This window comes from Natator depressus, chromosome 2 (assembly GCF_965152275.1).
Source record: "Natator depressus isolate rNatDep1 chromosome 2, rNatDep2.hap1, whole genome shotgun sequence".
Lineage (NCBI taxonomy): Eukaryota > Metazoa > Chordata > Testudines > Cheloniidae > Natator > Natator depressus.
The window spans coordinates 101542424-101567858 of NC_134235.1; the positions used below are offsets into that span (position 1 = coordinate 101542424).

The 25435-nt window shown below is 40.4% G+C and overlaps 1 protein-coding gene across 1 annotated transcript in view; it reads left to right on the forward strand.

Annotated features, from left to right (window-relative positions):
- The window catches only part of NFATC1 (nuclear factor of activated T cells 1), a 144257-nt gene that overhangs the window by 31526 nt on the left and 87296 nt on the right, over positions 1-25435 (forward strand). The window lies entirely within an intron of this gene.

Sequence of the window (25435 nt, forward strand, 5' to 3'; positions counted from 1 at the left end):
GAGATAAAATCCAAATACTCAAGAATGTTTAATTAAAGCATTTAGCTACTCCCATAATGGACTGGACTGAGCAATAAAAAAATATATTCAAACAAAATGGAATAGGTTAAGAACTGCTTTCAAAATATTATTTATTACCTGAATGCTTATATGTAAAGAATGTAAGGCATTTTCTGCAATATCAGCAGCAATCTGAGGTAGGTGTATGGCCAGGGAAGAAAAGTAGTTTTAGTTTGTTTTTTAAGATAGGGAAACTTGGTGTTAGAATTTGTATATCACTTGAAAACACATTAATATTGGAAACATATTTTTCTCTATTCCACTCCCTATGCAACCCCACTGAAATTGTTGTGGTTACACAGGGTGTGTGTCAAGGCAGAATTTGACTTAATCCTGTGAGTAGCTGAGTGCCCTCAACTCCCTCATTTTATAGCCATAAAATGTCCTTGCCTACTATTTTATGCCACTAACCAAAATGATTTCCATTCAAATAGACTTTCCACACACAAGCTGGATGGTACTGCTTCGTGGTGGACATTATGGGTGTTAAATGGTCCCTTTTACATTTAATCTATGCCCTTTGGGCCAGATTTCCAAAGGTATTTAAGCCCCTAGTGGGACTTACAAAGGTGCCTATGCAGGCAAGGCTCCTAACTCCCATCGAAATCCATTGGTGCTTAAGCACTTTTGGAAATCTCATCTATCTGCATCTTTAGGCATCTAAACACTTTTGAAAATATAGCCATGTGACCCTTTTTAACTGGTTCCTGTCCATTTTAACACTTGTAGAGTGTTAGCCTTTTCATCCAAAATATTCAAGGACTACATAACCAATTAGTTAAATGGCTCGAAGACTTCAGGGACCAACTCTGACTGCAGGGCTGTCTAACTGCCTTCAGGTCCCAAGAATTCTTATGACCTTTGTCTCACGCTTAGCCAGTAGCTAACATCATATTGTTTTAACCTGATGTGGCAGTGCCTGCCCGACCAGTCACAAATGTATTTGGATCAGGCTTTTACACCTCAATTTTTTTTTTGTAGTCTGTTTTTCACACAACTGTATTCCAAATGCTTTACAGCATTAGGGAATAGAGGTGCAAAGTTAAATCAACAATATCAGAGGGAGAGAGAAATGAAGAAGTATAGGCCAAGGCAAAAAAGAGACATTTTCAGATGGTATTTGAAAAGAGATGAAGAGTTAATGAGCTGTCGAGTTTCATGAACATTGTTCCAGGAAAAGGAGCTGCAGACAAAGCTCTCACATCAAGGCTCTGATTCATCACAGCGCTTAAGCATGTGCTTAACTTTAAGCATGTGACCAGTCTAATTTAAATCAAAGTTAAGTGTGTGCTTAGATACTTTTCTGGATTGGGGCCCAACCTTGATGTGCTTGTTTGAAGATACAGAAAGGACTCATTACTGGATGAGTCAAAGGAATTAGAGAGGTCCATGGGAGTAAGTCCATCGTGGGTCTAACTCATGACCATCTGACACTTAGTGAAGCAGAGTGGATATGCAAATAACAATGTTAAATTGCTTTCCCCCTTCCTCTCAAACAAGAGAAAAGGCCATTTTTTCATTAGCAGTGATTCCCTTTATCCAATTTTATTGGGAAATGATGAACTACCTCTATGTGCCTTTTTAAACTTCTACTTAAAAGCAAGCACTACCCTTTCATCCAGATAGAAATATAATCCTTTCTTATGGTAAGAATGTAAAGACGTCGGCAAGCACCTGTTAGCCAGGTTGCAATTAATAGCACAAAGCCATACAACAAACCAGACAGGGAGCCTAGATTTTATAGCCCCATTTTAGACAGCCGGTACTGTTCAAGAATAAATCTAAGCTGAATGGCTTTCACACTTCTTGCATCTGCATAGTTAAAGCTCTCCTCAAACTAGCAGACAGATAATCAAAACTGAAAAGTAGAATGATCTGGCAGATGTTTTATGGCTGCTTATTGCTTCCATAAATCTAACAAATGGGGAAGAATTTGTTGAAAGCTTTTCACCATTAGATAGGGTTATTTTTTGGCTGAGGGGGAAGGTTGTGGCAAGAGGGCTCTCACTGGTTACTTCACATAAAATTGCTCCTGCAAGATTACTACATAAGCATAGCTACATCAGTAGCTGCTATCCTCCCTGGAAGGGCATCTCCAGAGGAAAGTAATTTATCCGTGTCCGGGTGTCAGCCGGTCAAGATTTTCTGACAGTGTGAAGTGCTACTTTATCCCCACCTTAAGAATAGGGTTTTGGGGACAGACCTTAGTAATTTGGAACAACAGCCCATTTCAAGTGAGAACCACAATTGCCAGTTGTCACATGTGGTGATGCACTCAACTTCTCTTAAAAATGTCTTTTGCCTATGCTCAAACTGACATGCTGCAGCACATACTCGTACTTCTAAAGAGGCATTATTGGTAGCAAAGATAATCAATCGACCATTCTGACTGGAGAGATTTAACAAACCTCTTGTTGATGATTTAAATTTTATTTCCACTAAGAAAGGACAATACAGCAGGACGATGGTGTTGGCTGTGGAGGGTGTTTAATGGCCACTGTTTTGGCTGACACCAGGGATTGAACCACCAGAGCTATCAGCCTGAGTCACTACAGCTTCTGCTAAAGAGCCAAGCTCTGTTTCTGTGTATTCTCCTGTCTGTCTATGTTCATCTGTTGTGTGGTGCTAGGGCCATCTTTTTGTTCTGTGTTAGTACAGTGTTCTGTTTTAGTACAGCACCTAGGACAACCAAGTCCTGGTCCACGATTGGGACTTTTATGTACTACAGTAATACAAATAATTAGTAATAATAATCCTCTCTGGATTAGGCATAGAAATGGACATGTAACACATGCTGACCAGTGGGTTACATTTGGTTTTTGCATACGTTAGGAATAAGCCTGTTTTGGAACAACCTTTATCAAATACACTAGAGGACCACTCAAAGTAAACTGAAAAGAATTTATTTTAGGGAGGAGGGAAGAAGTCTATCGAACAGATATAGAATGTCCTCCGTTGTTTCACCTTCACTGTCTCTAGAAATTATACTGTTCACTAGTTAATGGGGATATCTGCTCTCAATTTCCCTCATTCTCAACCTTTCCCTGTTTTCCTTTTAGGCTGGTTTTTAAGATGAGGGATTCAACAGGGAATGTCACAGAATTCTTCATGATCTGTGGATGATCTTCTAGTTGTCCTTTGGTGATGATAGATGTGAAGTGGACAGTGTCAACGCTGCTTTCACACTACTTACATACATTTTAGTGGATATTTTCCATCATGGTTGGATGTGGAAGGGAAATGGGGAAGGAATCTGTCTACCAATTTTCAGAACCTGGTCTGTCTGCTTCTGTTGACTGATCAATTTTGGTGCATTCTGTATACAGCCTAACAGTCTAAAAACAGTGCAGAGGAAATCTTTATAAAACAAAGAAAAGCAAGGAAAAGCAGAGCAAAAAGGTAATCATTCTTTTTCTCCTGAAGAATACTTAGTTGTGGAGGCATCTTTTCAGTTGTGGGTATTGTGTGCAGAGTGAATGGATTTTTTTGAGCACCATGTGATAGGATGAGCTATCATTATTTTACAGTGTAGTTCAAAATATCTCTGCTCTGACTGATGCTCATAGGGGACCATTAAGTAGCAGCTTTCTGCACCTGCCCTTTCCTTACCTTTCAGCCATCTGCTCATCATTGTAGGACACTTCTTGACTTACAGCCTGTGTCTATGGACAGGTCTTCTTCTGTTGCCTGTATGATGTTGTGCTCTTTGCTCGCAAGCATTGAGTTCACAGCAAAGCTTATTTTAAATAGGGAAAAAACTCTGTGCCCACCCCACAACACCGAAGAAAGGGTAGTTCTGGTTGACCAAGTTGTGTCTGGGTTGTTGGGATGGCAGAAAATGAGACATACAAAAAATGAAGTCTGACTGAAATGGACCAACTGACTGTTTACTGCTCCATGCTAGGGAAATGGCTACCTGAGTTGCAGTAGATTAGCAAGGTGTTTGTAGTGCTTCTGGTCAGACTGTACTGCAGATACTCTTACAGAGTTCATTGCTCCTAATCCAGTTTTATAAATTCAGTCTTGGCTGAGAGCTGTCAGACACAGCCTATGAGCATGGTATTTTTTTCTCCCTCTCTTTTTAAAACCATATTAAAAAGAAATAGTTCATCTTAAATTAAACAAGAGGGAGATCGAGAGAGAGGACAATGAGTCAGGTCTTTGAGGATTTATTTGCACTCATAGGACTCCAAAAACAGCTATAATTTAAAAATAAAAATTGACAAGCAGTTAATTGCATGGCCTAATAGATTTGTCTTTTGAGAAAATTATTCAGATGTCTGAGATATTAATGTTGATAAGTGGTCCCTGCATGTACACAGTATTTACTCTGTACCATTATCAATAAATCTATGCTATTAGGCACCCTACAGTTGGAAATGCCTGGTTAGAAATGTTTATGATCAGACTTTCAAATTTAGAAGGCTCCAGTTCTGCAAGCTTCACACAGATTGAATACACTTACTGTTAGTCAGCCTGAGTAAGCATTGGAGAATTGGCCTCAAATGTTTGTGGCCAGATTCTACAAAAGAAATAAACCCTAATTCTACACCATGGGACTGAAGGCTGGGAGATCCCAGGGAAATCCAATCTGGGCAGCTTTTTCTGCCTTAAATTTCCTAGCACAGATCTCTAGAATGAGTCTTTACTAATCCAGTTCTTAATGCACCTGTTATCCTCTAGTGAGAGGAAAAAACCAAATTAGAAGTATCTGAGCACTCAGTAATATGCAGTGTATAAATGCCTCAATATATAGATACTGGACATGCCCAGATGTCTCTCTAAGTAACAAATAAATGCTTTGAACCAGATAGTGCATGACTTCTGGACAGGGAAGGGTAGGGCACAAGGAATCTTACTCCCCCATTTTTGCAGTCAGAGTGAAAGGAATCCCTGAGAGTACTGCACCAGCATACTGTCCAGGTAGCCATGGGAGTTGATGGTCCTGAGTGGCGGCAGAGAGGTAAGGAGCATTTGTATGGAAGTGCCTGTGGATCTCCTTGGATCAGTGTTGATCTCTGGAGATCTTCTGGTCAAGGGAGTGGGACTCCAGACTTCTGCATTCTATTTCCCTGAGAGAAGAATTCCTAGGATGCTCTGTATGTTGAAATTTAGGCTTGGTCTATGCTACCAATTTATATTGGTATAACTACATGATTCTGGGATGTGGAAAATCCACACCCCTGAGCAATGTAGTCATACCAACCTAACCCCTGGTATAGACAGGCTATGCTGATGGGAGGGCTTCTCCTGTTGACATAGCTATCGCCCTTTGGGGAAGAGGAGTACCTACCCTGACAGGAGAAGTTCTCCCATATGCATAGGTAGCATCTTCACTAAGTGCTACAATGGCACAGCTGCCCCGCTGAAGCTCTGTAAGTGTAGACAAACCCTTCTGTGGTTTCCTATGCAGATTATTCCCACATAGGGAACAGAGCCCTTCAGCCTCAGTCCAGCAAAGCACCTAAGTATGTACTTACCTTTAAGTACAAAGGTAGCCTCACTGAAGTCAATAGGTCTAGTCACATACTTAAAGTTAGGCATATGCTTAAGTGCTTACTGGATCTGGGCTTTAGTTATTTTAATGTTTATGTAGTGAATTGGACTTCTGTCTCAGTGGAGGATTGGGCTCAATGACATTAAAATGGAGGTACAATTTCAGTCCCGTTTAATAGATGAGTGAGCCAAGGCTTTGTGAATGCAGGCCAACTATTTATGACTTATTTGCTTGCAATATTAATTTCAATTTAGAAATCATGCACCAAAGTTACAAATGAATAAATCTGCTCCAGACTTGGCATGTTGACCGGCACCCATAAGCTGAAATGAAACCGTTAAAATTAAAAAGCTTGACCAAAAGCCAGATGCTTCTTTATGAACCATACTAACCTACCTGCAAAATACCAGCTAACCTGCATGAGGCAAGTGATTAATTTTTTACAAGTCTGCTTCGGTAACTAGACATCTGTCCTCTATTCTTAAAGTAATATCTCAGGGCAAATGATTTTTTTCCTCCTCCCTACTACCAATTACATAAAACATAATTTTCATGGGTTATAAAGTGTGTAATACAGTGTGTATTGTAAAGAAATATATAATAGGACCCAATTTCGATCTCACACCAGTTTTATTCCTATGTAACTTTGTTGGAGTTATTCCTGATTTATAACTTTTTTTATTTTTGAGACGTTATAAGAATAGAATCAAACCCATATAGGTATATTGTAATCTGTACATATAGTAATACAATGTCTATGTATGTGATTATAACATATATTTTCCTTTTGTAATCAGTCTTTGTTCCAACTAACAAAAAATGGAATAGATGGAAAATATAGTGTCATGTTACTCAAACACTCTCTGTAGGTTGCAGCTTTCACTCTGAGCATGGGTTTATCATTTCTCTTCTCGTGAAGCATGGCTTAAGAGATCTTATTTGTTATGAGCCATGAAAGAAAGAAAATCTACTACAACATCTGTTTTATAAATAAACATTAGTAAAACATGTTGCATACTGTCCACGCAATGAAATCAAATAAACCTACTCCACCATGCACATGCTTTAAAAAATAATTCAGCAAGAATTGCATATTTTCATTGTAACAATTGGAATGGGATAGTGATCAGTTTACTTGTGTGTGGTTAAAAAATGCAGATTGCAGAGAGATCTGTAATATGATTTTTAGTATAGATTTAATGGTTTAAAAACACCTATTTTTAATGTTTCATTATCCAATCAAACTAGGGAACTTCTGCTTTTTGTTTCCACACAGACAGTATGTACATTAGGGTTTAAAAGTCCAAGGTGTACATTTCAAATGGAAACCTATTCAAAGCAATAAACAGCTATTAAAGATACAACGTCATTAATTCCTAAGAATTCTACAACATTGCAGTGCCAAATATTGAGGAACATTTTATTGACCTCTGCTCTTTGTGTCATTGATAAGCGTTCTTGCCAAACCCTGGTCCCTCTGACATCAGTTGCCAAATTCCAATTGTCTTCAATAGAACAAGAGCTTGGCCCTTAATGCTTGCATCCCGTACATGCAGAAATGTTGATTGATACATCATCATTCTAACAAAAGAGAAAAATCTTAACATAGACAAGCTTAACAGTGTGACCTTTTCATTACTGTTCATTAGAGCACTCTAGGCATGTGCTTATGTCACAGTCAGATTAAGCTAAAGTTAAGCACTTAAGAGTGCTCTGCTGAATGGGGCTGCTTTGCTGAACTGGATCCTTGAGTTACTGATCATCTCTGTGCCTCAGTTTCCTCCTCTGCACAGTGTGGATAATGATACTTCACTCACCTCAGACAGGTGTTTGTAAAGCACTTTATGATCCTTGGATGGAAGGTGCTATTAAAATGCAAATTATTATTTATTACTGTATGAACTGAGCTTTACATTTTAAAAATGTTTAAATTTATTTTTATATTTAGATACCATCTGAAATGGTAGTGTTTTTTATGAATAGCATGCATTTGTTTATATATCCCACTGATCTGTTGCAAGTCATCCAAATGAATACTGGCATTACAAAGGAGCTTTGGACTGGAATCACATACTGGAACACAAAGATGTCCCTATAACCTCTGATGCACCAAAATGCTATGCTGTCATCCTGATTCTCAGGTGTGTTGTTTCTGGGAATGTCACGGCTTTTGGCTGAGCAGCATTTCCCTGCTGCAGTGGTGGATTTTTAAAGCTCTCACACTTTTACGCAAGCACAGATCTTGAACTGCACGCTTGCAAGCTAGACATATGCCAAAATATATATTGTCTAAAAATTTTGTTTTAGGGAACAGTACTTTTGCAGAAAAAACATGGTCAGTAAGATTGTTCCAAAATGGCAGTCTTAATTCAAGACCACAGTTTATTCCTCCTTCTTCCACAGCTTGAAAGTACCCATTTTGTTTTCTGTTACTGTTTGATCTCCTCAGAGGCTGCTTATGATATTGATATTTGATACTGGCCAGCGTGTTTAGAAATACAATCCTGCATCTCTTTAATTGCTGAAATTGTTCATTTCATAGTGGTTCTTTGGTCTGTTCTGCAATGGATGCAAAAATCTCTCAGCAAATAAAGGAAACTGGATTTTCTGAGTGGCACACACAATCTTTCATGTTCGCTCTAGTATACCAAGGAGCACCTTAATGGCTGCTACTTACTGCAGGCTGACTCAAAATGGTTTGAAGAGGGGGCAAAGGTAGTGGAATCTCTGTTCTATCTTCATCCTTGACCTCTCTGCTGCTTTTCGCAACGTCAATCAAGGCTTCCCACTTGAGATCTCATTCACTTTGGGCTTCCATAATATGGTTCCCCCCAATTCTCCTACTATCTCTCCAACATTTCTTTTGGTGGGTCCTCCTCTCCCACTGTCTGTGGGGATACCGCAAGCCTCTGCCTTTGGCCTTCTCATTTCCTTATTCTATTTTCTCTTTAAGGGTGATGTTATCTTCATGCAGTTTTAAACACCTCCCCCATAGTGATAACTCTCACATATATCTCTCCACACCCAGCTTGTCTCCAACAATCCAATCCCACATCTTTACTGTTTCTCTCTCATCTCTTCCTTGATATCCTGCCACAAAGATAAGCCTAATGTGGCCCAAAACAAACTCCGTATCTTCCCTTTCCACTATTCCTTCCTCTACTACTATTGAAGCACCACCATGCTCTCCATCACTTAAGTCTGTAAATGTGGGCCATTTTTTAGCTTACCCCTATCCCCACCCCCATATCTAAGCCATGTCCAAATTTTGCTGCCTCTTCCTCTTCAATACTTCTAAAATTTATCATCCTTTTATCCCTGGAGTGAGAGCTCTTATCCAAGCTCTCAAATCTTGATTTTTTTTTTTATAACTTCCTCCTCTCTGGCCCCCATGACACCCACTCTGCCTTCCCCCCTCGTCCATATAGAACATTGCTTCTAAAATGATCTCTTACCTGTCATTTTGATCTGCTTCCCTTTCCCCCCTTACCCCCTTTGAATTCCACTAATAGATTCTCCTTCTCCACACACCATTTAAGAGTCATGTTATCACTTTCAAAGACATGTGTAACTCTGGATAATTAGAAAGTGGCACCCTTGTCTCTTTCTGCATCATGGTCTACTCCACCAATGATGCTAGCCTCACCCATCCATTTATCGGCTTCTCACGCCTCCCATTTATTCTTTCAGACTACCTCTTCTGCATTCAGTTCCTTCCCAGAACTAATCTCCAAGGCCTCTGCCCTTTCCTCATTCAAATCCCTTCTGAAGAGTCCTGATGCCCTCAGGGAAACTTGCTGATAATGTCAACCTTGAGGAGTAGGTTTACATTTCTATGTCTATATTTATTGAACATAACAATCATATATGCTTCCCTATATATACCCCTTCCACCAACCCTATGTGCACTTGTGAGGAGACGGTGACTTCTTTTCTGTTTGGGAAGTGCCTAGCATATTGCGGGAGCACCTGTAAATAAACAGAGTGGGTTACAGCACATCTCGCATTTTAATTCTGGAAAGCTGTTCAAAACCTGATTAGGATAACCAATGGAAAGTGAGTTTGGAACTTTCATCCCATTCTCACATATCCATTTGATAAAACCATTCAGTCGGAGAAGATCCTCAGTGTTGGCACAAAAGAGGCGCAGGACCTGGATGATTGCTGCAGGTCAGGATTGAGCAGTATGCATGAGGCAGGACTATGTGGAAAAGTTTGCACAGCTTTTGCCCATACTGTGTCTGGCTCAAGTTAATGATGTCAGTGCTTAGGAAAACTAAGGAGTTATTGGGGCAGGGACCATCTTTCTGTTCTATTGATATAGCACCTAGCACAACAGGGCCTTGATCTCCTCTGTGCTACAGTAATAGAAATACCATGTATATTAATTTTCAAACATTTATTTGGGAGCGGAGGAAAGAAGCCTGCAAATTCATACTCTAGATGAGAAAATATTTCATCGAAGTTAGCACTATTTCGAGTATGTTGTTTTTAGGATGACCATGGAAATAATTCCAATATATTTCCCAGCTCTGAGACGCCACTTCTACCCCAGTGTGGTTTAAACCATGCATGCTGCATTAAAAGAGCTGTGGGACTGTAGCTTCACCATTTCTAGCATGTTTTGTTTTGGTTTTGGTTTTTTTGTGGTAGAAAGTAGTTGTTTCACAAAATGTTTTTAATTGGAAATGTTCATTAAGTATTTCAGAGCAGTGCAGTGAAGTGTTCTTCAAAAGACAGATAATTTAATTTTCTCTGTTCTGGAAGCTCTTCATCCCTGTCTGTGTGAAACTTCTTTATTTACCATGCCTCATTAGGCTTTGCACATAGCTCTGATTGTGTTTCAGTGAGTAGTTAAACAGTGAGTAGTTAAACAGTGTTTCAGTGAGTAGTTAAACAGCTGCTGTGATCAACCTAGAGGTAGCTGCATCTCAGTGTTGAATTAAGTGATCCCTTAATATATGTTGTTTGTAAAGTAACTTGGGATCCTTTAAGAAGAAAGATATACTCTGAAAGGGTGTGATATTATTTTGGAGCCTCTGAGTTCAGATATTTACATTATTTTAAAGTACACCACACACACAAAACATGTACATCTTAGGAAATGAATCTAGATGAGTTGCACAAACAGCATAAGCTACCCACAACCAATAGATGTAGATAAGCTACCCACAATCAATTACATGTTCCCCATTTACACTAGCAAATAAGTTGGCCCACAAATGTAAATTTGTTACTGGCAATTTCTGTCACAGAAACATGCAAAATTGTACTTGACCATTTTACTAACTCAATCATCAGAGTTTGGCTGAAACTCTAGGGCGACAGTGACTGCTAAATAATATTACAGTAGAACCTCAGAGTTACGAACACCAGAGTTGCAAACTGACTAGACAACCACACACCACATTTGGAACCGGAAGTACACAATCAGGCAGCAGCAGAGATGAGGGCGGGAAACAAATACAGTACCCTGTTAAATGTAAACTACTAAAAAAAATAAAGAGAAAGTTTAAAAAAGATTAGAGAAGGTAGGGACACTGTTTCTGTGCTTGTTTCCTTTAAATTAAGATGGTTAAAAGCAGCATTTTTTCTTCTGCATAGTAAAGTTTCAAAGCTGTATTAAGTCAAGGTTCAGTTGTAAATTTCTGAAAGAAAAAAACACAATGTTTTGTTCAAAATTATGAACAACCTCCATCCCTGAGGTGTTCGTAACTCTGAAGTTCTACTGTACTCTTCTTGACAATATTTAGAATAATTGAAAATAAGTGAAATATGTTGAAAGCTTTGTCTAGGAATCTTCATCATCTGAGGAATATTTCTTGGAGATGAGTTAGCTGTGGGGAGCCTTAGTGTTTTATTCTATCACTGGTTGTCCATTCGCATTTTGTTAATAAGAGAATCGGTTCTATTGCATATATATTGCTATCCTGTTTTAATACATTTCACAGGCCAACACAGCACATACTTTATATTAAGAGATAAATGTCATAGACTTCCTTTTTTGGTGAATCGGGTAATACCAATGGATGGGCTCTCCATTTCTCAACCCATGGAAATTCAAGACACAGAATACAACCTATTTGAATTTCTCACAGCCTAATCAGACTTTTGATGTTAAAATCATGGAATCCCAGCTATAATATATACCTGATGTAGTTTTATTGCCAAATTCTCTATTAGCATCTTACACTGCGAGGCGTATTCTTACAGAAGAAACTACAAAATGATTGGAATCATAAAATCGATGAATAGAAGTTATTTGTGTTCTGTGGCAGGAGAATAGGGACACAAATGTGAATTGATCAGTCAATACACCTATATCTTGTGCAAGCTGCGACCGCAGTCGTAGATAAGTGCCTTAACATGCCAAAGGTGTGTGTATATTGCCTGATGAATACACACTCAACTGACTCTTCTTGGATTGTGCCAGTGTAAATGAAAGCAGAATTTGGCCCTTTGTCTTTAAGAACATGTGGAGCCAGATAGTATCCTACTGGCTAAATAAGTGAGGGGTTTTAATAGTATAAATTAGTCCTTCAAAAGTCAATTATAATTTATATGTTAGAATTAAAGTCCAAATCCAGATGAGATAGTAGTATTCCTAAAATAATATTGGCATCTTCCATGGGAGGGTCTCAAAATGCTTTTATTTTTGTTAATTAACACAATACCCTATATGGCAGTGAAGTATTATAACCCATTTTACAGGAATGTGAGGCACAGATTGGTTAAATGTAGAGCACGTTTGAAATCTGAAAACTTTTGAAAAAACTTCAACCAGGTCTAGTTAAGTAACTTATCCAAGGCATAGCATGTCCGTGGCAGAGCTAGGAATGGAAACCAGATCACCCAGTTTCCAGCCCCAGTCCCTTAATCTCACAATCATCCTCTCTCAACAATATTTTGCAGTTCTGTCTGGGGTTTTTTGGTCAAAATACCCTCCTTTGAATTCATTTCTACAGCCATGGACAAGAAGCAGATAACTGCTGCAAGTTTTGGAAGGCAGCAGAATTCTTGTGAATCACAAAATGAGTAAGAAGGCTGAATTCAGACTTTCATTCTCACACCTCTGTCCTCCTCCACCTCCAAAAAAAATAAAAGAAAAAGAAGAAGCAATCAGAGTTAGACTTATGGCCTGTCTGATTATGATAAGTCCTACTGGGGGCATACAACTTTCTAGAACACTAGTGTCTCTGCTTCTTTCCTTGAGTTTTCAGGCCTTACTCTGTGCTGCAGCTTTCTATGCAGAACGCTAATAGACTAAGATGTCTCAAATACAAATATTCTGTTGTCTTTGAAAAGGGAATCTTGGCAAATCAGTTAATATGAAACCAGAAATTAAATGTTAAAAATATATTAATTTTCATGGCAACAGAACAGTAAGCCCAATATGAATATTCTGAATGTGGGTCTTTATTGCACAGTATTTATAGCGCTCCAAATATTTACAGAGATAAAGCCTGTGAACATAGTGCCTAATTTTCTGTCTTCAAATGATGTAGTAGTTTAAATAGGCTTTATTTGGGGGGAAAATTGATAATGGGGAGGGAAATATATTTATTTTCAATACACAACAGTTTTCTAACCATCAGTGGTCTAATATCTTATTGTTCTCTATAATCATCGTAACTAGTCTGCATAGAACAATGCTGCGCCAAGTACCTCTGCATCTTTGTTCACCCCTGTGTGTAATAAAACCACACCTAATGCCTTAATACTGTAACGTGTCCCATGGGCAGACTGTTGCATTCACGCGAAAGAAGTTGTAGGGTCAGAGCTTGAAATGTGACCAACTGACTAATATTGGTTGTTTCCAAGCAGTGAGTGGTAGCTCGTGATGGGGCAGTCTGTGATAGATGCGCTGAAATCCTGGACCCCTTAAAGTCAATTTCAACGGCAACTCTCTTCTGCTTGACACTGGGGTTTAGACCTATCCTCAAAATCAGGGAGCTGTAAAAATGGCTTAAAGTTACCTGCTGAGCTGTGTGCATCTTAGGTGGGAGGGTATCAGAGTCTGGGCCCCAGCCTGAGCAGTAACCTCTGTGCTGCTATTTTTAGCCCTGTGGTGCAAGTCTTAGTTATTTGGCCTGGGCTCTGAGACTCACTGCTATAGCTTTTTCTGCAGTTTAGATGTACCCCTAGGCTCATCTGGGTCAGTTTGTGCACAGATACGTACATTCTTAATATAAAAACTGCACACGTAGCACCAGAGGCGTATTAAGATTTACTGGGGCCCTGGGCACAAAGAACATGTGGGCCCTCCACAACCTGGGGCCTCAGGGGTGCCAGAACTGGGAGGGTCAGGGGGACCGTGTCCACCCACTTTTTAACATGGGTGTAGTAGCCTTGGGCAGGTGTGGAGCAGTGGTGGCATGGATGTAGTTTGGGGAACAGGGGGGCATTGCCCCTCCCAAACTGAAAGCTTCAGGCAAGAGGTGACAGGAGGGGCGTGATTGCTGCCTTGGGCACAAAGCCCAGGCGGCAGCGGGGCCAGCCTGTCATTGGGAGCAGGAGGAAGCTGGTGGGGGCAGCCTGGCAGCAGCGGGACCCTGCAGGGGCAGCCTGGCAGCAGGAGCCAGGGCGGGCACTGAGCGAGCCTGGTGGAGTTTGGCGGTCGCTGAGACCAGGCCAGTAGCAGTGAGAGCTGCGCCAGAGGAGGCCCTGCCTGGCTCCTCGCTGCCTGTGACCTTCTCAGGGCCCCTGCCGCCTCCCAGCTGGGGCAGGGCCTCTACTCCCTGCAGAGCGTGTCTGCAGGTGCCAGGGAGGGGGCAAGAGGCCGGACCAGAGACCACTGGCAGCAGCATGCCCTGGGGGGCAGAGACAAGGGGTGGGGGCTGCTCTTGGGCACCTGGGCTCCCTCCCAGAGCAGGTGGAGGGTCTGGGGCTCCACACAGCAGCCCAGGCTCTCTGGACAGCTCTTACCGCTGCCCAGCTTCCAGGGGCAGGGCCTCAGGGGAAGAAGAAGAACAGGGAACAAGACTACAGTTGTGGGGCTCGTGGCCCCCCACTTCCACCCAGCTTCCGGTGCTCCTGTGGGGTCCCCCAAATTGGCCAGGACCCTTTGGCACAGGCCCTGTGTGTTAATCCGCCACTGTGTGACATGACTAAAAGCATGTTTGCAACTATAAGTGTGCGTGTGGTATCTGCCTATACACATATCATAAATCACTACTGCACTCTTCAGCTACAGTCTTTTAGTAGTCACAAATATAACTTGCTAATTAGAAGGTGCATATAAGTGCAGAAAAGCAATAGTGTGAGCGGATGATCACAGTCAAACGATTTATAGTTGAGTTTTCAGGTAGGAAGGTGTAATGGCAGATAAAATGGAAAGGGAAGAACCTCTCTGTATAGGGATTTTTTTTTTTTTTTTGGCCAGGACACCTAAATGTGGGGCTTGAGCCAAATCTTTTTTACACCAATGTAACTCTGTTGACTTCAGTGGAGTAACTTCTGATTTATACTGATAATAATAAGCTCATGGTATTTAAGTTGGAGACCTAGGAAGAAAACACTGGAGATAGTTTTTGTTTTTTTCCCCTGAAACTTTCACAGTCCTTCCCTACATTGTACCAGTGAGTTTATTTAACTGTAATTTGGAAGTATCTCATGCTTCAGTTTCTAACTGCTATGGATCCTGCCAGATAAAAACACAGCCTGCTGGGATATAAAAACCACCAAAGGTCACATATGGTATATGTGCAGCAGGACAAGCTATCCAGGGGAAAAGTCATCATAGTGCATAGGGGCCAGCTGCAACCTACCAAGGAATCATGGAGCTGTTCATGAGAAGAGTTAATTTAAATGAGCTACCTGGTTCTAGTGCACCCCAGTTCCGTCTCGGGGGGCCTGGTTCTTTACTTTCCACACCCCTGATGAGGAAGGCCGTGCAGCTTTGGAAAACTACTGCAACTGTAGGACTGGAGTAACCCCCCTTGCTGGGTTGGGGTGGGGCGAGGTGTGATAGGGGAGGGAAGGGGAGAAACCAGTCAGATTGCTGATGCATCTAGAGAGGGGGAGAGCTTCTCCTCAGTCTCACTGTGGAAAATCTCTCCCCTTCTCCCCCTGATTCCTTTTGTTGGCAGAGCACAAGGATAGTAACCTTAAGTACTGTGTTTGGGGGCAAAGTGCTCAAAATGGCCACCCCTTTACATCTGTAAATTGTAAAATGAAGACTCTCCCTGAATTAGGACATCATTCCCTGGAGGCTAATGACTTTGGAAAGAGTGCAAGTTGGGGTGGTTGCATTGTACAGCTGCTTCTGGAGGGGGAAGTCCCTCCTAGAAACAGGGAGCAGCTTCGGTGGCTGTTTAGCCAGGAGATTCATGGATGTGCTGCAAGCCAGCAGCCACGAAGGCTGTTTTCCTCTGGATGGAGACCTAAACGCCTAGTGAGCCAGTCATTGAGTGCACAGCATCTCTATTACATTACAAATAATAATTCCTCATAGCATATTTGCAGCTGGAAGTTTTATATGGATCTTTATCCATCATGATGTGAACAGCTGCTCTTTTGCTACACTGTCTAAGCAAAGTCCAAGTGGCAGCACAGGAAAGTGGCACATAAAACACACTCCAGCTGTTTTCCATTCACTCTCCTCCTCCTTCTGCTCCCTTCCCCTGGCACCCTTCACCCTTAGCCCATGCTTGTTTCTCTGGGGATGGGAGCCAGCTTATTTTTATTTGTGGACCAACTCTAATATTTGGACTCGTGAATAATACATCTGGATTTTAAAACAAAGTTCAAATGAACCCAGAAAAAACTGGTTTAGTATTTCAAAAAATTCTTGCAAACAGAACAAAACCTCTAGGTATTTTTATTACATTTTGACTTGAGGGTGGGTGAAGAGATAACGTTTGTATTATGACACAAAAGGATGACATGAAATCATTCTTAGTTAAATATGGAAGCAAGTAGTTAAGTAAAAACCAGCCTAAGTTGTCATGTTCAGAGGACAACTTCAGATCTGCAAGAGCAGATTTTATTTTACTCTCAAATCTTCCTGCTTTGCTCTTTTAAGCTAGACACTCCTCTTCTTTTGGCTTGCACATTCATTAAAGAATGCATTGTATAACAGAGTTGATATTTGTCCAAGGGTTAGCACCTCTACTTTTTCCAAAAGAGCCATGGCCTCGTCAATGATGACAAATGGTCAAGAACTTTGTTTTATGTTGAATCTAATGTTGCAACACTAGAAAGAAGCAGAGTCTGGCTCCCAAGAATCATCAACATCGTATCCTACAGGAATTAGGTGTTCTGTGAGTTCTTCCCTTGAAGTGCCAACCCTCATTTAACTTTACTTAAGTGATGGGCTATCCCAGCACAAGACAGATGGCTCTGGGCAAAGGGAGGTAAAGGGAATATATGACATCTCAATGGTATAGCACTAATTTAAACACCATACACATGTAGAAGTACAGTAATGTTAAAGGTTGAAGGATGCAGCTGCAAAAGGACAGAAATTCAATGAGAACCTTCAGGGATTGCACTCAAGCCTCCAACCTGGGATCCTATTGAATTCTATGGAGCTGTCACTCAGTGGGCAGGTAGCAGATCACCTGGAGTGCTTTTTGTCATTTGAAATTGGCAAAATAATGGCATGAGTTTCTTTCAGCTGGACACTTCACCACACTTATCCATGCTCTTGCCACCTTGGGTTTGGATTACTCTAATGTATTCTACATGAGCCTACACTTAAAGACCATTTGCTAGTGCAGACTGCAGCTACCCACCTATTCAGTGATATTTCCCAGAGGGATCACACGACACCTGAGCTTCTCATCTGCACTGGTTACTAGTTGATTTTTCAGGTGAATTTTAAGATATCTTTTTTGATCTATGGAGTCTAAAATATATTTGGTTCTATCTTACAGACCATCTCTCTTGACCAATGTACCAGCACTTCTGATTAGCAGCAGGGGTATCATTTTCTAAGGGGCCAGGGGGTCAGTGCCAGCCTCTCCCCCACCCCCATGCCCCCCGATGTTGGTTTGTCCTCCCAACTTTTCATAGTTCTATATGCTCCATTATGTCTTCCATCCCCCGCCCCCCACCAGCAATAGTTTGCGGGATATAACATATATTAACCAATATACAATGTTCTGCATGTTGACACAACTTTGCCCTCCCCACTACCCCGAATTTTTTCTGAAATGATACCTCTGATTAGCAGATGTAATTAAGGTAACAGGCCCATGGTTTAAATGGGAGAAGGCTAGTGGCTTGGCGGCTGGAACTCCCTCCTCCTTTCCATCCCCTACTGATGCTGCAGAGCCCTCGGGGCACCCTTTAAGGCTCATCTGTTCCCCCAGCTTTCCCTGGGAGTTGAGCAAGGTTATGCAGTGGCTGGATGAAGAAAAGCTTATTTTGATAGGTCTGATGGTTGTTTAATAGTCCTTTTTGAGGCAGTCCTAGTAACTGGCTTTCTACACAGAGGGAAAGATTGTGCAGTCTAGAGCTCTGAAGAGGCACGCTTGAGACATTGAAATAGTTTTTCACATATGGGGAAACTGAAGCATGGCTCTGCACTGACTTACCCAAGGTCACAAAGGACATCTGTGGCAGAGACCAGAAAAGATTCCCGTGTCTTCTGACCCCTGTGTCTGTTCCCTTTTATCACATGACAGTCATTGCCCACAAGAGCATCCTCCCCCTCTTCCCAATTAAAGACCTAAAGGAGTCAGGCTCTATATTACTATTAGGTGTGAACTACATTATATTTGTTTTCGTAAAATTCAGATTGATGATCCTACATTGATTTGATGCTAAGTGTTGAGTATTAAAATTGCATATGCAGCTAGTTTACTGTTTAAACAGATTGATCCTAAAATTCTCTTTTATATTGAAGAATTTGAAATGTTTGTGTAAAGCGGAATATTAAGGAACTTTTAAAAACCTGGCTATTTGTTGGTTTTTAATCATTTATCATGTGCAGATACTGTAAAGAGGTCCTACTGGCTGAACAGGGTTGCAGTACAGCAATACTGTACATAGCTCACAGTTCTGAGACTTAAATACATATGCAGCATTTACTTTATAGGTCTTAAATTTTAATTCCCTTGTTTACCTTTTTGTGAACATCTGGCTACAAATAAGCTTACCTAGAATATTTTCTTTTTCCCCCATATACTTGGTGGCCAAAAAACCCTTCCTAAATCAAGGTATTTTTATCGATTATCTTCCTTAAGGGCCAGATTATGACACCCGAATAGCACTTTACTCCTTTCAAGGTACTGTTTGTGAAGTTAATAAACACATGTATTAAGAAGTTTCTATGTAGAATAGAGCAGTCTGCATTGCCTTTAGTTATTCTTTCAGTCAAGTATATACATTTTCTAATTCATTCTGACAGAATCTTCTTCTCTTGTGTCTTTGAGAATGGGATTATTCTTTCAGATAGCTTTAGGAAGTCTATTTGTTAGAACAGGTTTTCTAAGTATTTTGACATACTTTAACACGCCAAAGGCATAAAGAGATTGGAAGGAAACATGCAAAGTATTTGAACGGCCTTTCTCAAAATAAACATTACGGTTTATAATAGAAATTTACTTCACAATCTTGAAAATAGCCACTTTTGCTGGAGTTATGTATGACATACTTGGATAGGATAATGTCCAGAAATCATTGCATTCTACAAAATATAACCGTCTATGGTAAGATTTTCAAGGGGATTTCTAAATGTTCACATTAAAATAACCTGTTGGCAAATCCTACTTGTAATTTTCAAATACCATCATACTCCTCCCAACTCTGTAATTTTGCTAATTTAATTTTACAAATAAGAGATGGACCCAAGATGCAGAGTTTGGATCCTTATCTGAACTTCCCAAAGATCCAGTTTGCTCATTTTTGGAAGCTTGACTTGGTCCCATCTTCTCCATCACAAACACTACCTTGTGATTAAAAGTTTGCTCTCTAAGTAAATCTTGGTGGTGGAGGGGGGTTGTTTGGTATTGTTTTTTGGTGGTGGGGGGGTGGTTTCCCCATGCTTCTCTGGCTGTTACAGCAATATCTATTTGCTCTTAGAACACTTCAGGGACTGGATGTGCCAGTATTAGCAATTTAATTCTGCATGCAGCACGTACTATAGGAGAAAAGTTGGGATTTTTTTTTTTTTGGCGCTGTCAAGATGAATAGCAGTTTATAAGTGAAAATCAAGATATCTCAGTGGGAGAAGGTGTTGTGAAAGAAGTGACTTCAGGGTTTAGGAATTCCAAAGAAACCTTACTTCAGGCAACATTAGCATGATTATCAGAGCAAAAAGAAATTTGCCAGCCAGTGTATCCTGTTTCTCACTGTTGCACAAAATTACATATGGTGACATGGGGCTTAATTCTGATCACAATCACATTTGTGTAAATTAGAAGTGACTTCACTGATTTCAGTGCAGTTAGATTAGTGTAAAACTAGGGTACATGAGATCAGAACCAGGTTCAGAATCTCCATTACCACGTGAAATCAATTTGATATATCTCTCAAAATTGAGAAGCGCAGATTAGTCAGTGATAAGTCAATATGACAATAGAAGATAGATGACCTATTTTCACTCCAAAACCAAAACAAAGATCTTTATCTGTGCGCTTAAGCTTTGTCTGCATCTTTTAGTCTATATTAAAACAAGGTCTTGGAGAACATACTGCGCTGAATCTTCAAATTTACTCAGCAAGGGGGAAAAAAATCCCCCACCAAAACTACTTTGCGTCTGATTCTCATTTGCAGTAAAGCCCCTTTACAGTGCTCCAGCAGGGGCTTTAGTATAAATTAAAATCAGGCCCTTTAAGTGCAGACATACTCATGCCAGATAAAATGTGATCTCCAGGAGAGCAACATTTTTATTATGAATAATGTAGCTGAGAGCAACCTTGTTGCCAATGTTCAGCCACTGGGATATTAAGAGATGAGCTTCTGCTTTGGGACCGTGTTACAGAGGGGAAAAGATAAAAATAGGGTGTCTGACGCATGCATCCCATGCTGCAAGCCAGGATACAGAAATCTTTATAACCAAATACAGTATTCCAGAACATGCATGGAAAATATGCACGTGTGTGAGCATGTAAAATTTTTTCCTAACCAATAGGAATGCTCATTCCCCTTCCCCCCCATTGCCTTCCTCTTTTACAGGCATCTTGTACATATTTCTTTTACCTGCTTACAATTGTAAAAGTCCAGTGACTCTATTCCAGCTGTGCCTTCACTGCCCACCCTCCGGTCCTTGTCACACTGCTCAATGTGACAACGTTTAAATATTTAGAGAGTGTGGCAGGATATTCTTTCTTGTGACTAGTTCAGAGAGAGCAAAAGCTAGTCCATTTTCTAGACATCTGCTAGCTGCCAAAAATTCATCAAAAGCCCAAGTCTGTCTGTCACCGCTATTGATAGTGGTTGCCTGATCTAAAATTAGGCATGCACCATACGTGTCCTTTTTAAATGTTAATCCTTGCATTACATTTTGTTGCTTCTGTTGGCATAGTGGATTATGTGACATAATGCAAAAGTAAATAATATGATGCAATGGATAAAACTTAACGGGGAACACTTATTTGAGATCAGGTGCCTCCTACTGCATGGCTAGATCCTGCAGCACTTACCCAAACAAAACTTCCATTGCCGTAGATAACATGAAGTCAATGGAAATTTTGTCTGAGTAAGGACTGCAGGGTCAGCTCTGTACTGATTAATTTAGGGAGCAACCTATCAGAATTATTTATTTCTATTGTTTCACTGAGTGGGCAGTTGAGCAACTAATGCTTTGTTGGGGCTTGAATGTCCATGTTCATTGAGTACCATAAATAATATCTATTTTCAGACTGGGAATTAAATAGATAACAGGGAATAGGTCTTCAAAGCCAGCCAAGTAGTTCATCACTAATTGAGGTTGTTAGGCAAAGAGCTGTAGTCTTGCCCAGGCATACAGAAATCATGAGCTGAGCTCCCCCAAAATCATGGTTGGCTTAAAATTCACGAGTCTTAAAAAGTAAATAAATTTGGGATCTTTTTATTTGTTTTCTGGTTTTTGAACCTTTCAGGGTCCCATTTTCCTACAAGCAGGAAGGTTATAAACTCGGTTTTCTTTTTGAAATGAAAGCTGAGATTCTCACATATTAACTTGACCCTAGGAACTGGGGCTGTAAGAAAAACACCAAATATCCTGAGGTGAGAGTCATGATAAAATTGTCAGAGTTGGCAACACTGGTCAGCTTTGATTTAAAACCAAACAGTCTTATAATAGCAGAGCCTGATCTGAGTCTACCATTTCTTCTTCAGTCCTTTTGTCCTGATTCAGCAAAACATATAGGGCCTTAAGTGCATGCTTAGTGTACTACTTTTGCTGAGTCAGGGCTTTGACAGTTCTTCACTCAGTCTATTTTAACTAAAAACTCTCACTCCTTAATATATCTCCATGCATGTTTATTTTAATTCTTCATTGTCCATAAACAGTGAGTGGAGTTAGAAAAGAGAATCTTTAAAGGTAGTATTGTGGAGTTATATATTTAATCTCTTTCAGTGACTTCCAAATCAAATTCTTTCTGCCTCTTACATCATCATCAGTTCTGCCTCTTACATCAATGCTAAGGTTCTATGATTGGAAACGTTGATGAGGCATGAGGCAAAATAGATTTCAGGTCACTGTGCAATAGCTGTATTGAGTCTACTGTGGTAACGGTAGTAAACAGCTATGACTCTAAGGCATGCAGGGGCGGATCCACATTGAGGTGCCTGTTCCACAGGGTCACAGCTTGTGCTATAATTGCCCTTTAACTGTTCAGACTGGATATTGAGACATTAGGAATTAAAGGTGAAACATCCCATTTTCATATACAGTATAAATATATGTACTTACAACAAGTACTTTTTGTCTCTATAGGGAGAATCAAGTGTTTTGTGTGTGATACTATTTTATGCATTAAAATTGGACTGTGTATAATATTAAAGAAGACTTTAGTAACTATATGCAAGATTAACAGCAAGAGTCAGATTCCTAAAGTAGAAAAAAAACAAAACTATTCTTTTTAAACCTAAAAAGAGCGTGAGGACAATAATGTTTTCTGAAGACCCTGCTAGTTTGATGGACAAGTTACCACAAGTGATAGAGAAACATGGTAAATGTAGAATCAAACCAACAAGAAGAGGCTTAGAATTGCTACAGTACAGGGATATATAACCTTCTTGCAGTTATGCTTAAGATGGTGGCATAAACCCCTGCTGGAAAAGTATATCCTTTGTTAAAACTTCCCTCTGGAAGTCTGAGAGATATAACTTCTTACACTCATTCAGGCAGCAAATTAGAAAGCCCCTACTCATGTTAGTTTCTGATTCAAAAGAAAATAAGACTTTTCCCTGCTGCTTGTGGCTGTTGAAGTGGTTAATTGAACTAAGGGATACAGACCATGGCACCTGGTTGAAGTGAACACTCAGACTTAGGTCTCCTTTTATCTTATAATAGTACTAGCGTTGGCTTAGTGCCATGTACTGGGGGGTTCAGAAGAGTTAATGAAAATCATAATGCATTCAGCCTCCCCCATAATAAGCCATGCTTGCTTGCATTCAACAAAATGGGTCATAAGCCACCTGTTGCTCCATGTAAGAGCATAGGAGGGGCCAATCTAGCTAGTCTTTTAAAAAAGAAAGAGAGAGAGAAGATGCTTATTGAAAAATCAGACTAACTAATTTTACTTCATTTAGATTTATATTTGGTAATGTTAATATACTAAAAAAAAGTAGAATGCTTTTAAAACAGTTCCCTCTCAAACTGCAGTGAAAGCCATTTATGTGGTGTCCTAGCAATGCAGATTGGATAAAATACTACAGCAGTGTAGCTGAATTGCTCTCTTTTTTTTTCTTTTCTCCCTCCATGTATATTCTTTAGATAGGAAAATAGAAAGTGCCAGACCAGATAAAACCATTTGGCCCAGTAAGTCTAGTCTGGCTACTACAGAAGGCAGGGTGGGATGTCTGAGACTTCAGAGGAAGGTGAACAAATGCACAGTGCACCTGGCCAATGCTGCATATGGGAGCAAATTTCCTGACTAATGCTGTAATTATCTAAGAACCTGCAGTATGAGATATGATTAACATTATTATAATATGCGTATGTACTGGGGGGGGGAGGTTAGTGTTTGTATGTGTGCTCTACAGGATTTTGCAATTCCTCAGGAAGGACTTGATTGGGCCAAAATAGCTTGAGATCTTGTCTTCTAGCAGCATTTCAGTTCCTGTATGGTAGAAATACCAAAAGAAGACCAGACTTCATGTTCTTTTGACCCCTCACAATTGGCTTCCTGAGCTATTAACTCAAGAAAAAGTAAGCAAAACACCAGTATCTATTATACTAGACTTTGGGTTTAGCCACATATTACTGTTTTCAGCTGTATTTGGGTTTTGTTGCATCTGCACACGCAGCAACTAAAAATGTTATTCATAAAATGACTACTTATGGCACCTGGGCAACTCTGTGTGAACTGTTATTAGCAGCCACTAAGCTTATACTATATTGAAAAGCTAGAAGATTATGTACCACCAATGTACGTATGGCAAAAAGCGCGCCCAGTGCTCTCCCAGGTCCCTGCTGTATCCTCCGGGACCTAAGGATGGATCTTAGCAGCCAAAGAATTCAAAACCAATTTTTGTTGTTAATATTTTTGTGTGTCTGATCTGATGATGATATTAGGAAATAGGCTAGTTGTGAAGCATCTTGTTTTAGAGACAAAGACATAAATGGGAGGAAACTATAGAGCCCTTTGTGTCTGACCATTGCACACTCTGCAAGCAGCAATGTGCTCTGTTTGCCATGGCATTAGTGGTGAGAGCCATCAGCAGTTCTCCTGGCCCCATGTCTGCCAGCTGGTAGTCAGACACTACGACACTACGGCATATTTAACCAATTAGGAGAGTTCCTCCCACACTCCGCACACACCCATCTGCTGGCTGGATTTGTTTGGTTTGAGTGTGCTGTTTTGTTATTGCAGCCAAAACTATGATCTGAGACCCTCCTAATCTGAAGGTGACAGATCAACCAGGTGAGCCAAACCAGCAGGGGTTGAGCTAAGATTGTCTCAGCTTGAGGTCACTATTTGCTGGACGATATCTACGGTATGCTCACTTTTGATTAAGTTTTAGTTGGGGCTCCATTTAAATCTAAAAATGTGTGTCAGTATCGTGAGAGGGGTTGCTGTTAGTGTTATCGAACTACTGGACTAAGTATCCGAACAGTAAGCCAGCATGATCATTTATGGTCAGCTACTCGTGTCCTACTCCATTAGGTCAATTTCAGATCTCTTCTACACCCATGCCATCAGTTCAGCATCACCACTGCCTGGGTCACTGTCGGTTGACACCAGTGTAAATGAGACCAGACTCTAATCCACTGGGCCTGATTCTGCTCTCACACCAGCATACGTCAGCATACATAACTCTGATGTCAGTAGGGTTACTGTGGGGTAGTTGAGGCCCATTGACTTCAGTGAGATTTGTGTGCAATTCTCTAAGAATTTGACACTTAGGTGAACAAATAATGTCATGCATATACTATATCCCCAGTCTATTCCAGGCAGCATTTACCAGCATTTTCAATTAGGGAGAAAAGAAGGAAAAAAAAAAAGAGAAGAAGAAGATACACTAACCACAACCTTCTAGTGATGGTGGGGGAGTTCAGGGATGCATTGTGATGGTCCCTTCCAGTTTCCTGGCCATTAGTTCTGCTGCCCTTATGTTGCTGCGGGAACATTGACTCCATTGTTTTTCGTAGAACACTGCTATAGAGAAGTAATATGAAGTTTTTTGAATGCATGCAGCAGGACTGTTTTAAAGGCTAACTCCAACTAAAGTGCCTCAGGTAATTGAGAATAATGAGACGTTTTCTGAGTGCACCTTTTTTAT